Genomic DNA, 14,454 nt, shown 5'->3' with positions numbered 1-14,454 from the left:
AGGGAAGCCTGGTGTGCTGCAGTCCATGGGGTTCCCAATGAGTCAGACACGACTGAGTGACTGAACAACAACAGAAAAAAAAAACATTTGTTCAAGTGTGCACGCATATGTGCATGTGCATGTGGGCGTGCACACAAAGAAAAAGACAGAAAATAAGTTTTTAGCTGTTTTAAAAGTTTTTTTTAAAGTTTCTTAGAGTATTCATGTTGTCTACATTGGTAGCCACAGGAGATGTAGACAGAGGAGATTCTGAAGCTGACCAATTTAACTTTTGCATCAATTTGATCATGAAATGTGTTATAAAAGTGCTAGGTTTTCTTCATTCTTGCCAGTAGACATAATGATTATTTGTGAAGAATTTTCTCTCTTTGTTTTATTTCAAGTAGCACAGCTTTGCGGTTTGCAGTGATTACAAAGACTATAGTCTGCATTGTTTACATCTTAAAAAAAACCAAAATGAGAATTAAATTTAAGAAATTAGGTTAAATTTAATTACAAACAGGGAACCCACACAGCCTGCTCTTCCAAATGCTCCTCAGGGAATCTTCTGAGACAGAAAACCGTCTTTATCTTTGGGATCTAAAAGCAGAAATGACTTTGTCATTTCCCTGCGGTTCTTGGCTGAGACATTTTGGATCTTCGGTTTCCAGTGTTTAAATTTCTGCTTGTCTCTGGCTTTCTCTTTTTGAAATAGAGATTTATTGCAATGTAGAGTTATCTTGGACACAGAACCACACAAAGATTGCTCAGCTTTGATGTAGAAGAATGAGTGTAAAACTGTATTTTTGCATTTTGTCTGCCTAGCATTCTTCAGAGGGGGAGAGAGAGAAGGGGAGAGAAGGAGAAGAAGGGAGGGCAGTGGGCTGGGGGAGAGAGAGACAGACAGAGGGAAGGAAGGAGGGAGAAGCAGCATCCTTCTATGGAACAGACATTTAGACAATGTAGCTTCTGGAGCTTTCTCAGCATTAAATGTTGAGAGCTGTAAGGAAAGATGCAGGGACAAGTCAGTGTGGTTCTTCCTCTCTCTTTTAACCTACTCCTTGGCTCTTTGCAGGCCTTTTTTTTTTGTATGTCCATGGAATTCTCCAGGCTGGAGTACTGGAGTAGGTAGTAGCCATTCCCTTCTCCAGGGGATCTTCCTGACCCAGGGATCCAACCTGGGTCTCGCACATTGCAGGCAGATTCTTTGCCATCTGAGCCACCAGAGAAGCCCTTTTGCAGGTCTAGTCTGTAAAATTCCCTTGCAACATGTATGAAAAGCTTCCCCCTCTTCCATCCCCCTCCTCCCCACCCCCTCCCCGCCCAGATCCAACCCACAATTTGAGAAGCATTGGTCTAGAGCCTGCTACATTGTATAGTCTAACTTTGAAAAGAGACTTGACATTTGCAAAGCTCTGGTTGTCTACAATTCAGGGAGTGGCTGGGAAAGTGTCTGGCTCTGTTTGAGACTGTTCCCTTCAAAGGAATAGTCTGATGTCCAAGAGCACTCTGGGGTTCAAAGTGGAGGCAACATGAAACAATTGTAAACTAGTTTTTATAGCTTCTGTAAACAAAGAAATGGACATAAGAGGTCTAAAATGTTCTTTTAATCAGCAAGCAAATTGAAAAAAAAATTTTTCCTAGGGAGGGTGAAGGAAAGAAGGGGACTATAAAGGATACACAGTAAGGAAATCATTATCAGCAGTTAAATGTGAATTTTGAAATTAGATAAAATTAAAGTGAATGATATATGGTAGCATGTACTTTTCTTGTCCTTTAAGGAACTGCTTGTTTTAAATTTAGGTTGTTTTTGGTTTGGTTAGTTTTTGTTTTTACATTGAGTTCATCCTAAGATAGAGATTCCCATAAGCAAGGAATTTCCCTGTTTTTCTTTCCTTAGATCGCTTAACTGCCCTAACTTATAGAAAGCTTCATGCAGCCATTGTTACAGTTGCTTAGTAACACGATTGTGAATAAAAACCATACTCTCCTATGGAACCAGGTATTTAGTTTTCGATACTGAGATGTCATGACAGCCTGTAATTTCAGTTCAACTGCTTCCCCGGCCCCCCACCCCTTTTTTCAAAAAATATGTTCGGTAGGACGTTAATGCTCTAGATAAACTAGCACTTGATTTGTGTTCTCTTTTGTGCATTTAAACAGGAGAGGAACCTGTAATTTATGTATTTTGGGGAAAAATAAAGTGCATTAAGGTGTGAGAGATGAAAGTCTATTTTCTGAGACTCCTTAAAGCTGCTTTTTAGTAAATCTCAAATGAGATGTTTAAAATGCCCCTAGTGGGTCCTGGCTAAAGCTGCTGGATCCAGTGAGTCTTGGATCATGGACTGATGAAGGTCCAGTTTGGTTAAAAATGATTTTGAGAACTAATTGGAATTAAGACTTAGGGCAATTTAATGAGAACTTTCTTGTCTCTCAGGGTCTTCTTTTTTGTTGATGACCCTGTTCCTTGGGAAACTTAACTGGTTTGTTATCATGTAAGAAATGTTCAATCACTGGGTCAAGAAGATTCCCTGGAGGAGGAAATGGCAACCCACTCCAGTATACATGCCTGGGAAATCCCATGGACAGGGGAGCCTGGCCGGCTATAGTCCATGGGGTCATAAAAGAGTTGGACACGACTGAGTGTCTGAGTATTCATCAGTACTCTGGAAATGGTTAGCAACCAAGGAGACTACTGCATTCATACCTTGTATTATAGAAGCTTTTCTATATTATTTCGCTTTATTTTATTTGGCAGGAGAAGAACTAAAGAAGGATGCCTTTTTGAGGTTTCCCCAAGATTTGAGGAAGACAGTTGTGGTTAGCATGCTTATTTGCAGCCAGGGAGTCAGAGAATTTTTTGTGACTTTGAGATGGTTTCAGGGTTTATATCTACATTGGTGTCATTGCTCATTTAATTTTAACTCTTATCTGACAATGACATAATTCCTGGTTCAGGGCTACTTCCTCATCTTTTCTTTCAAGTATTCCTTAAGCCTTTTAACTTGTTTTCAGATGCTCTCCTTGCCTTTTTCAGATCCTTTATCTTTTTCTAAACTCACAGAATTTCTTTCAACTTGCAGCTCATAATCAGAAAAGTAATTCCAGCCACTTTCCTCATCTAGGACATTCTGCCCTATTTCTTGTTAAGTTAGCTGATCTGGTTGAAGGCTTTGTTTGTCACAAAATCTTCTGTTATAAGAATCACGTGTTTATGCGAAGATGTTTTTCGGTGATTTTAAAAAAGTGACTACTGAAATACATGTTACTTCTTTTATAATGGAAAAATGTTTCAAGAGAAATCAGGCTGTTTTCTGGTACTTAGAAGACAAATAAATATGCAGAACTTTCCCAAGGAAAATCTCAGTAACATTTTATTACTTAAAATTTTTTTGAAAGAAACATCATTTTTTGTTATTTGTTCAACCATGGATTCCCCAGAACTTTTTAAAATTTCTTACTTCTCTTCCTGGCTCTTTTTTCTCATATAATTTTATAACAAATACAGGAAATGACTTGATCATTAATCTAGTGTTTAACACTTATTTGCTGGGATGTACTGTACTTAAGGCTGACCACTTACCCTTCTGAGTTAAAAAGAGACTTGGCTACATTTGTAGCATTTGCTCCCATGATACCTGGGGATGCTCTCTTTTGGAATGTTTGTGTAATTCTCTTCAACACAAACTTTTGTTATTCTCATCCCTGGTCAAAAAATTAGTATGGGTACTTTCTTGCACCTTATATTTTGAATATTTTAAAAATAAAGAACCAAGCATTAATTGTAGTCTTTTCAAAAGAAGAGCAAGCATATGGTATTTATGTATGCTTTTACATACATAAGTACAGTGTTTAATGCTGTAATCAAATAAACCCCAGACAAAGGAAACCTGAGACATGGTATTCATATACACAATAGTAATTATGCTATATTTACCTAGGGAAGAACAATTTTTATGGGTGGTTTTGATTAGTATAGTTTGTGCAGCTTGAACACAATTTTTTTTTCTTTTTTTTTTCTGGAATATTCAGCACCATTATTGACCTACACTCCCTTTTATGATGAGATCTGGGTTTAGCTCTTATGCCAGTGAAAATTGAGCTTCCTTTTTAAAAAAATACAGTTATTTATATTAGTTTCATCTGTACAGCAAAATGATTCAGTTATATATATATTTTTTTCTTTAATATTCTCTTTCATTATAGGTTATTACAAGATATTAACTATGCTTCCCTGTACTATACAGTAGTTCCTTATGGGTTTTATAAATAGTATTTTATAAATAGTAGTATACATATGTTAATCCCAAACTCCTCATTTATCCCTCCTGCCTCCTTTGGTAACCATAAGTTTGTTTTCTATGTCTGTGAGTCTGTTTCTGTTTTGTAAAGAAATTCATTTGTACGATTTTTTTTTAGATTGCACATATAAGCAATATCATATATTTGTCTTTCTCTGTCTGGTTCACTTCACTTTGTTTGATAATCTGTAGGCCTATCATGTTGTAGCAGGTGGCATTATTTCATTCTTTTAATGGTTGAATAATATTCCATTTATATATATGGATGATATCTTCTTTATCCATTCATCTGTTGATGGTCACTTAGGTTGCTTCCATGTCTTAGCTGTTGTAAATAAATAGTGCTGCTGTGAACATTGGGGTGCATGTATCTTTTCAAATTATGTTTTTTTCCAGATGAATGCCCAAGAGTGATTGTTGGATCATATGGTAGCTCTATTTTTAGTTTCTTAAGGAACCTCCATACTCTTCTCCATAGTGGTTTTACCGATTTACATTCCCACCAACAGTGTAGGAGGGTTCTTTTTTCAAATTGAGCTTCCTTTTTGCATTGTTTCTTGTCGCTGTGCTTGTAGCTCAAGCCTGAAGTTTCCTTTGCTCCCTCTTAGAGGGTTCATGGGGTTTCCCTGGTAGCTCAGCTGGTAAAGAATCCGCCTGTAATGCAGGAAACCCTGGTTTGATTCCTGGGTCGGAAAGATCCCCTGGAGAAGGGATAGGCTACCCAATCCAGTACTCTTGGGGTTCTCTGGTGGCTCAGATAGTAAAGAATCTGCCTGCTATGTGGGAGACCTGAGTTCGATCCCAGGGTTGGAAAGACCCCCGGAGGAGGACCTAGCCACCCACTCCAGTATTCTTGCCTGGAGAATCCCCATGGATGGAGGAGCCTAGCAGACTGCAGTCTCTGGGGTCGCAAAGAATTGGACACGACTGAGCGTCTAAGCACAGCAAAGCACAGAGGGTTCATGAGTCATTTCAGCTTGTTTTGGTAGCTACCCAAGGAGGGACTTGTTCCAGTCAATCTTTTCTAAAGGGCTTTTGGCAACAGGTTCTTGAGTGTGACAGCACTCTGTGGGCTACAAGTTACAGAAACTCGCTTGTAATCCTTCAAGCATAAAAGCGTGATTTTAATTTATTTTCCTAAAGGGGTATCCCATGGGACTTAAGAGGAATGTACCTGGGCTTCAGATGCAAATTAGAGACATAGGCTATGTGTTTTTTCTCTCTTGCTGCAGACGGATTTCTCTGCTCCCTAGTTACAGGGCACCACCTGTCTCCTGGGCTGACATCTCTTATCCGTAAGAGATAGCCAGACTGAGATTGGAATTTCTTGACCACAGTTAACAGGTTTCCCAGGACCAGCATGTTTGAGATGTTTGCTCCTGGACCAGTCAATTCTGCCAAGGGCTGTGTATTAGTTCTCTAGGAGTGCTGTAACAAATGACTACAAACTTAAAGCAGCAGAAACTTGTTATTCCACAATTTTGAAGGCCAGAAACCCAAAACCAAGGTGTCATCGGGATTGGTTCCTTTTGGAGGCTGAGTGGGTCTGTTCCATGCCTCTTTCCTGGCTTCCGTGGCTGCTGGCAACCCTTGACACTCTTAGACTTGTGGCTGTGCAGTTGTAGTCTCTGCTTCTGACTTTTCATGACCTTCTTCTCTGTGTGCCTCTGTGTTTCAAATCTCTCTTTTCTGTCTCTGATAAGGATACCAGTCATTGGACTGAAGGCCCATCCAGAATGATCGCATCGCAAGATCCTTAGTTATATCTGCAAAGACCTTATTTCCAAGTAAAGTTACATGCACAGGAACTGAGATTAGGACTTAGATGTATATTTGCTTACATGCTAAGTCCCTTCAGTCATGTCTGACTCTTGGTGACCTATGGACTCTAGCCCACCAGGCTCCTCTGTCATGGGATTCTCCAGGCAAGAATACTAGAATGGGTTGCCATTCCCTTCTTCAGGGGATCCTCCCGACCCAGGAATCTGATCCTGCATCTCTTATGTCTCCTGCATTGGCAGTTCTTTACCACTAGCACCACCTGGGAAGTTCTTTACCACTAGCGCCACCTGGGAAGATGACAATTTACCATTTACTGGCTGTGTCTTTATTCTGTGAATATTTGTATGCTGGGATCCATTCTGTAGTAACCACATGAAGGGAGAAGGAGTGGTAATTCTCAAAATAGAGAGGAGACTAGGACAGTATTACCAAGATTGAACTTGGGGGAAAGCCATAACTTTGGAAATAGGTATCTGTCAGCTTCTCAGCTCTAGTTTTTAAATACATTATTTAAAAAGCTCTAGCTTTCTAAATACATTATTGTATTTGAGCATAGGTAATGATATTCGATCTGTGTTGCTCTGACTGGAATAGAGGGGGTAGCAATTGAGTGGATGGAGAGCAATTGTCATAGATAACATAATTGTTTTGTTGTGATGGCAAGATGACACCATGTTTTCCATCATCTTCATCATTATCACCATCCTCTGGAATATTGTTTTGAAAGCGTGTATTATCTCTCCAAACAGAGTAATATAGAAATAGCCGTTGACTTGGTTGCCAAGGGAAGGGAGGTAAAGGAAGGAATCTAGCTGGGAGTGTGACACACACACATACACACACACAAAAAAAAAACAAGAAAATTTTAGAAAAAATAGGTGTCACAAAGAGGAACTCTTTGATTTTAAAAGCTTTCTATAGAAACTTTTAAAAATAAGTAGAATAGTGTTATGAACCCTCATGTTCCTATTACTCAGCCTAAGACCTTTTCGCTCATGGCCAGTCCTGCTCCTCTATAATTCCTTCCTGCCATATTCTTTTGTAGCAAATCCCAGATATTGTGTAATTTCTTCTGTAGATATTAAGTGTATATGTTTTAAAAAATGAAAACATTAGTAATACTATACCTGGATATTTGTGTGTGTGTGTGTGTAATTTTTAAATACCTAGCCAGTATTCAGTTTTCTAATTGCCTCATAATTTTTTTTAAAACAGTTTGTTGGAATAACCATCCAAATAAGAGTTAGCTGTTATGTCTTTAATATCTCTCTTAACCTATAGGCTCTCCGCTTCACATCTATCCATCTTTCTCTGTCTCTTTTTTACATTTATTGAAAAAACTTGGTTGTTTGCAGTGATTTCCACAGTGTGAATTTTACTGACTGCTTCTGCATGGTGTACTTTATTTCTCTGTATTTCCTATAAATTAAAAGTGTGCTCTAGAAATTTGATGAGATTTAAGTTCATTTTTTGTTGTTGAGGGGTAGTGTCAGAGGAGGGAAGACTTCTGCATAGATAGTAATCTATTCTTCCATCCAAAGGGACATAACAGCCCATTGTTTTCTCTTTTGGTGGTGTTAGCTGTCGGTGCTTAATGGCTAGATCGATTAATTCATTAGGAGTTTCAAAATAGTGAGTTTCTAATTCTTTTTTTCATTGCTTATTATTTGAAATATTGCTATAAAGAGAACCTTCCCCATATCTACTATCTGGTTAGGTTACTCAGTAGTACAGTTTGTATAGGAAAGGTAGGATATCTACTTGATTTTTTCTTTTTATTAGCTAAACTTCAGAATATCAGTTTTTAAAAACATTCATCAGTGTTGAACAATTGGATTTTATTTTATAAAAATTACGATGAGCTCATGGATTTAAACATAATTGATGTATTTCCATCCTCTATCCCTTTTAAAAAATTATATTTTAAGCCTTTATTATCTTTTCACTATTTTGAGTTTATTTTAGACCCACTCTTTTAGAAGCAGCTTGACAGAGAGACAAGATAAAGGGAGAGAGAGGAAAAAATTTTAGTAGTTTCAAAAGTCCAGTCCTGTTTCTACTTGATGATTTTCATATATAACCAATGAATTAAGAGGGAAGGGGGTGAAAAAAAATAGCATCCTCCAAAGACCCCTTTCAGCTGCTCTGATCTTAAGTCACAGGAACCATCTAATATTTGTAAGATTCTCTTAGGTGTTAATTTATAGTGTGGTGAACTTGGCTGCATGGTGGGCAGTCTTCAACATAGTAGTTAAATCTCTTTTGACTGTGCTGAATATTTCTTGTACTTTACTTATTCTGTCAAGAGTCTTAAGTTGGTTTTAATGTTATAACTATGTGGCCTAAGATGTATTTTAAAACAAACAAACAAACAAAAACTCCCAACAAAAAACCCCTGCCTCCCTTCTCCAAACAGGGTTATTTCATTGCTTGATAATGTAAAGGATATTATGTTAATTTTATCTTCCCAGTATTTACAATTCCCTCATTTGCTAAATGTACAATCTCGGAAAGGACTATAACCATAGCTAGTAATATCATTCATATTAGCCTATTTAGTAATAAACTAGAACTTTGGGCTCCCCCAATGGCTCAGCAGTAAAGAATCCACCTTCTGTGCAGGAGACACAGGAGGCGCGGGTTTGATCCCTGGATTGGGAAAGATCCCCTGGAGGAGGAAATGGTAACCTCCTCCAATATTCTTGCCTGAGAAATCCCATGGACAGAGGAGCCTGATGGGCTATAGTCCACGAGGTCACAAAGAGTTGAACATGACTGAGTGACTGAGCATGCACACAAATAATAAACTTTATAATTATATAGATATAAGATACTGTAATTTCAGTGTGCATATGTAAGATCACATAATTATAGAACTAGAAATTACCTTCAGAGGTCACCTCTGAATCCAAGCAAGACAATACCTTAGCTGTCTTCCATCCATCCATCTATTCATGTACTAATTAAACACTTATTGAATATCTCTTGTGTGCCTGTACTAGGTGCTGTGAGAGCATGGTGAGGAAAGCAGATGTAGTCATTGCACTCATGATGTTTTTCATTTAGAGAGAGATGCCATAATCACAGTCGTACAATTGTATCTTCAACTGCATTCAGACAGAGTGCCCTGTGCTGGCTGTGCCTTGAACGTGAGAGTTTGACCTTGTCATAGAGGTCAAGGAAGGCTTCCCTGATGAAATGACTCAACATGAGACTGAGGCATGAATAAAATTTATCTCGGGAAATAGAAGAGGATAGACTTTTCCAGTTATAAGAAGTAGCATGTGGCAGGTACCTGTGGTGGGAGGGAGATGACTTCTTAGGAAGGCCTGAAAAATGCCAACATTATGCAGAGAGTGGTTTGAGATGAAGCTGAGGATAAGGGTAGGAGTCAGACAATGCAGGCCATGGTGGCTACTCTAGAGGATTTGGGTCTTTATCTTGAGTGCAGAGGAAGTCTGTTGAAGTGTTTTTATCTGCTGAGTATCAGTGATTACAAAAAGACCATTCTGGCTGCAGTGTGAACATAACATTGAAAGTGCTGGGTTCTGGCTAGGCAGTTAGAGTGGTACAGGGAGATGGGTTTAGGTGGCTGTTACTACAGTTCAGGTGAGGAGTGATGGTTGCTGCCTGGAGTTGAAGGGAAATAGATGGATTTGTGAGATATTTAGGGGATGAAGCTTTTGAGGTGGATTGAATATAAGAACAAATGAAGGGAATATATCAAAGGTGATTCCTTGATTTCTGGCTTCCCTGAGAGGTAGATAGGAAACATTAGAAGACCAGATGTGTGGGAAGAGCATGAGTCTGGTTTTGGACATGTTGGATTTAAGGCACAATTTAGACACCAAAGTGGGAATATCTAGTAGGCAGTTGGATACGCCCTTTTTTGGTAGTGACATCTCCTGAACACATTGTACTATGAACAAGTTAGTTGTTATATCTAATCCAATCTCTTCTGCATTGATTAAAGTCTTCTTTTGTATTTTTAAAATAACTTTTTGTGTATCTTATACACAGCCAGCCTGCTTGTCTCAGGGTTAATTTCAGATCCTGATATTGTTCTCAAAAGTCTATTCCTCAAATTAGCATGTTTTTATGTTGGTGCTAAACTATGACTGAAGGCAGGTTCTTCTATTTTTCTAAATAGTGAAAAACACAGGGGTGAGATTCATAATCTCAAGTGAGGTGGGACTCACTGAACGCAAATAGAAGATTAAACCTGATCTCCTAGATAGACAGTATGAGCAGAAATTTAAATAAACAATGAAACAGCTCAGTATCATTTATTGAGAACCTGCCTTCAGTCATAGTTTAGCTGACTCATTGGAAAAGACCCTGATGCTGGAAAAGATCGAGGGCAGGAGGAGAAGGGGATGACAGAGGATGAGATGGTTGGATGGTGTCGAGACCGGCTTGACAGGCAGGGTTTCTGAAAGCATGATATGGCGAGAGAATGAGAAACAAGACACAAGTATTCAGAGAAAAGCGAGGATCCGGGGACCAACGCCGCTCAAAGGTGAAGGTGCCAAAACTGAATCCAAGCCAGCTTATTGTACTTTCAGCCGTGAATGAAAGAATATGCGCGGAGTTAAACTATAACTCATGTGGCCTTCTGGACCAAAGAACAAAATGATCATTAACCATTGAGTAATTAGGAAACAGTAATCAATAACAAATTAGTAACTATGACTAATATTCTTATGTATTGATTTTCCACCAGATACGTACAACATGTGACTCTGAGATGCCAGTTAAGAAACAGTCTGAGGTCGGTTTTCCGACCCCAGGACCATATCTTGTTTTCAAGATTATGACCTGTTCCCTCTGGACTTGTTCTAAGAGTCTCATGCCTTATAGCATCCAGTTTATCAAAGTTATAAATTTCTTTTGTGGCCTTGCCGGGACCTGCTTTTTTTATTCTTCCTGTCTCTTACATCTTCCCCTTTTTGATTTTGCACGTGATGAGAAATGGTGAGAAATGCTTAGTTGCTGTTGTTGGCTTCGTTGTCTCTTGATCGTTCTCCAGACTATACAGAAACACAAACACGTAATTAATAGCACTCCCATAACCAGAGCAATTCCGTATCTAAATGTCTTGATCTGTTTTAAGGGATTAAGAGAAAAAAGATTATTAGCAACAGTATCAAGAAAATCTGATCCAGAAACTACATCGAGATGTTTATTAAAAGCGTTTAATATATCTTGTTGTAGACCTTGAATATCTACAGAAATATTACCTTGGTTCAATAGGTGTTGTTTAACTTTATCCCATTTGAATTGTGTCTTATTATATTTGAAAGCCATTACACAAAAGGAAGTATAGTCTAATCACATCTTAGTCTCACCTGTTTTTGTAAACTGACTAGTTGATCTCCTAATAAAATAACAGATTGTTGAAGGTCGGCCACTTGGGAGGCCAACTTTCCATCAATTTTTTGTTGAGTGGTCCAAGGGAAATCGGCATCTTTATGCCATTCTTGTACAAAATGAACTGTTTGTACAGATTTATGAAGAGCCATTCCAGCTACGGCTGCTGTAGTGGTAATAGCAGTAATGCCTAAAATGGCAGCAATTAGCAATCCCAGAAAACGTTTAACTCATTTAAGATTTATCAATATTTCTTCAATAACATATAATGTAGGGCTTTCTTGCCAAGGTCGTTGTAAATCAACTGGAACCCATAAGCCAGTTCTGGTTTTAAGAATGTAAATACTCTGGCAACTTTCATCAAAGGGAATGGTATTATTTATACATCTGACCAGTTTCTTGAGAAACCTGTATGCAGGTCAGGAAGCAACAGTTAGAACTGGACATGGAACAACAGACTGGTTTCAAATAGGAAAAGGAGTATGTCAAGGTTGTATATTGTCCCCCTGCTTATTTAACTTATATGCAGAGTACATCATGAGAAACGCTGGGCTGGAAGAAACACAAGCTGGAATCAAGATTGCCAGGAGAAATATCATAACCTCAGATATGCAGATGACACCACCCTTATGGCAGAAAGTGAAGAAGGATTAAAGAGCCTCTTGATGAAAGTGAAAGAGGAGAGTGAAAAAGTTGGCTTAAAGCTCAACATTCAGAAAACTAAGATCATGGCATCTGGTCCCATCACTTCATGGGAAATAGATGGGGAAACAGTGCAAACAGTGTCAGACTTTATTTTTTTGGCTCCAAAATCACTGCAGATGGTGATTGCAGCCATGAAATAAAAAGACGCTTACTCTTGGAAGGAAGGTTATGGCCAACCTAGATAGCGTATTTAAAAGCAGAGACATTACTTTGCCAACAAAGGTCTGTCTAGTCAAGGCTATGGTTTTTCCAGTGGTCATGTATGGATGTGAGAGTTGGACAGTGAAGAAAGCTGAGCGCCGCAGAATTGATGCTTTTGAACTGTGGTGTTGGAGAAGACTCGTGAGAGTCCCTTGGACTGCAAGGAGATCCAATCAATCCATCCTAAAAGAGATCAATCCTGGGTGTTCATTGGAAGGACTGATGTTGAAGCTGAAACTCCAATACTTTGGCCACCTCATGCGAAGAGTTGACTCATTGGAAAAGACCCTAATGCTGGGTAGGATTGGGGGCAGGAGAAGGGGACGACAGAGGATGAGATGGTTGGATGGCATCACCAACTCGATGGACAAGGGTTTGGGTGGACTCTGGGAGTTGGTGATGGACAGGGAGGCCTGGTGTGCTGCAGTTCATGGGGTCGCAAAGAGTCAGACATGACTGAGCGACTGAACTGAACTGAAAATGAACAGTTAATACATGTTACTAATCCCAAATTGGGGTCATATTTTGCTGATCCAGTCATAAAAACAAAAGGAATTCTTACACAAGCCTGAATAGTGTGGGTAGAGTTTTTTATAAAATTAAAGGTAGCTTTTGGGTCATTTAAAATATATTCAGTATATCGTCCCTTCCAAGCAATTAGTTCTTTTAATGTCATGGGTATTTTCCATATTTCATCATGAATAGGATAATGATCTAAATGAGGCACAGGGGGAGCTAATCCTACCCCATGCCATATGAGGGGTTGACTACCATAAGTACTAATTGTCTTATCATTATATACCCATGGGGAAGACACTTTAGATTCTGTAAGTTTAGGGGTTCTTTGGGGTCCCCAATCGATAATGGAGCCTTCTGCAACATTTAATAATAAGTGACCTTCTGATCCTTTACATAATTTCCATTGTAACCAATTTTCAATACCATGGCTAATTTCAGCAACACAATCAGGAAGGTCAGGTGGATTCATCATGCTGGAAGTTTCCTCTTTTTCTAAAAAAGTAAGAGCAGTTAACAGAAAGAGGGAAGTCTTATCCTCATTTGATTCCTTGACAACTGACAGCCATTTTTGATATCCTGCTTTAAGACATATACTTCCAAAACCAATACAAATAGGACTGGCATCAGAGCCAATAGTATAATTTATCAACTGACTACCTTCTTCTTCCTTTACAGTCTATTTTAATGTGTCCTAATTTTCCACATTGGTGACATCTCATATCTGTCTTTTTATTAGCTTTAGACAATGCTTGAGCCAGAAGTTGCATTTTATATGGTTCTGACCCAATATCCTGGCAAACTAAGATATTCTTCTAGAGGGGCACCCTGTGCTTTGAGAGGCTAAATCACCTTTTTACATTCTGAGTTAGCATTGTCATAAGGAAGAACTTGCATCAGCAAATCTCTCAAACCAGGTTGTGAAACTGTTTTATTTAAATTTTGATGTACCCTGGTCAGGAAGCAACAGTTAGAACTGGACATGGAAAAACAGACTGGTTTCAAATAGGAAAAGGAGTACGTCAAGGCTGTATATTGTCACCCTGCTTATTTAACTTATATGCAGAGTACATCATGAGAAACGCTGGGCTGGAAGAAACACAAGCTGGAATCAAGATTGCCGGGAGAAATATCAATAACTTCAGATATGCAGATGACACCACCCTTATGGCAGAAAGTGAGGAAGAACTAAAGAGCCTCTTGATGAAAGTGAAAGAGGAGAGTGAAAAAGTTGGCTTAAAGCTCAACATTCAGAAAACTAAGATCATGGCATCTGGTCCCATCACTTCATGGGAAATAGATGGGGAAACAGTGCAAACAGTGACAGACTTTATTTTTTGGGGCTCCAAAATCACTGCAGATGGTGATTGCAGCCATGAAATTAAAAGACTCTTACTCCTTGGAAGGAAGGTTATGGCCAACCTAGATAGCATATTTAAAAGCAGAGACATTACTTTGCCAACAAAGGTCTGTCTAGTCAAGGCTATGGTTTTTCCAGTGGTCATGTATGGATGTGAGAGTTGGACGGTGAAGAAAGCTGAGCGCCGCAGAATTGATGCTTTTGAACTGTGGTGTTGGAGAAGACTCTTGAGAGTCCCTT

General features: G+C 38.8%; 1 protein-coding gene across 11 annotated transcripts in view; it reads left to right on the top strand.

The window, feature by feature from the left end:
• The window catches only part of FOCAD (focadhesin), a 301,886-nt gene that overhangs the window by 36,632 nt on the left and 250,800 nt on the right, over window positions 1-14,454 (top strand). Inside the window, exon 1 of one of the 11 annotated variants that reach the window (XM_081569964.1) lies at window positions 2,451-2,474. The exons of the other annotated variants lie outside the window; for them this stretch is intronic. The gene's annotated coding sequence lies outside the window, so the exon portion shown is untranslated. Of the gene's footprint in view, window positions 1-2,450; window positions 2,475-14,454 lie in introns of those variants that run through there. 11 annotated transcript variants of the gene reach the window in all.

Source organism: Giraffa tippelskirchi, chromosome 1 (genome assembly GCF_054371585.1).
Source record: "Giraffa tippelskirchi isolate mGirTip1 chromosome 1, T2T-mGirTip1v1.2.pri, whole genome shotgun sequence".
Taxonomy (NCBI): domain Eukaryota; kingdom Metazoa; phylum Chordata; class Mammalia; order Artiodactyla; family Giraffidae; genus Giraffa; species Giraffa tippelskirchi.
This window is presented reverse-complemented; position numbering and strand designations above follow the sequence as displayed.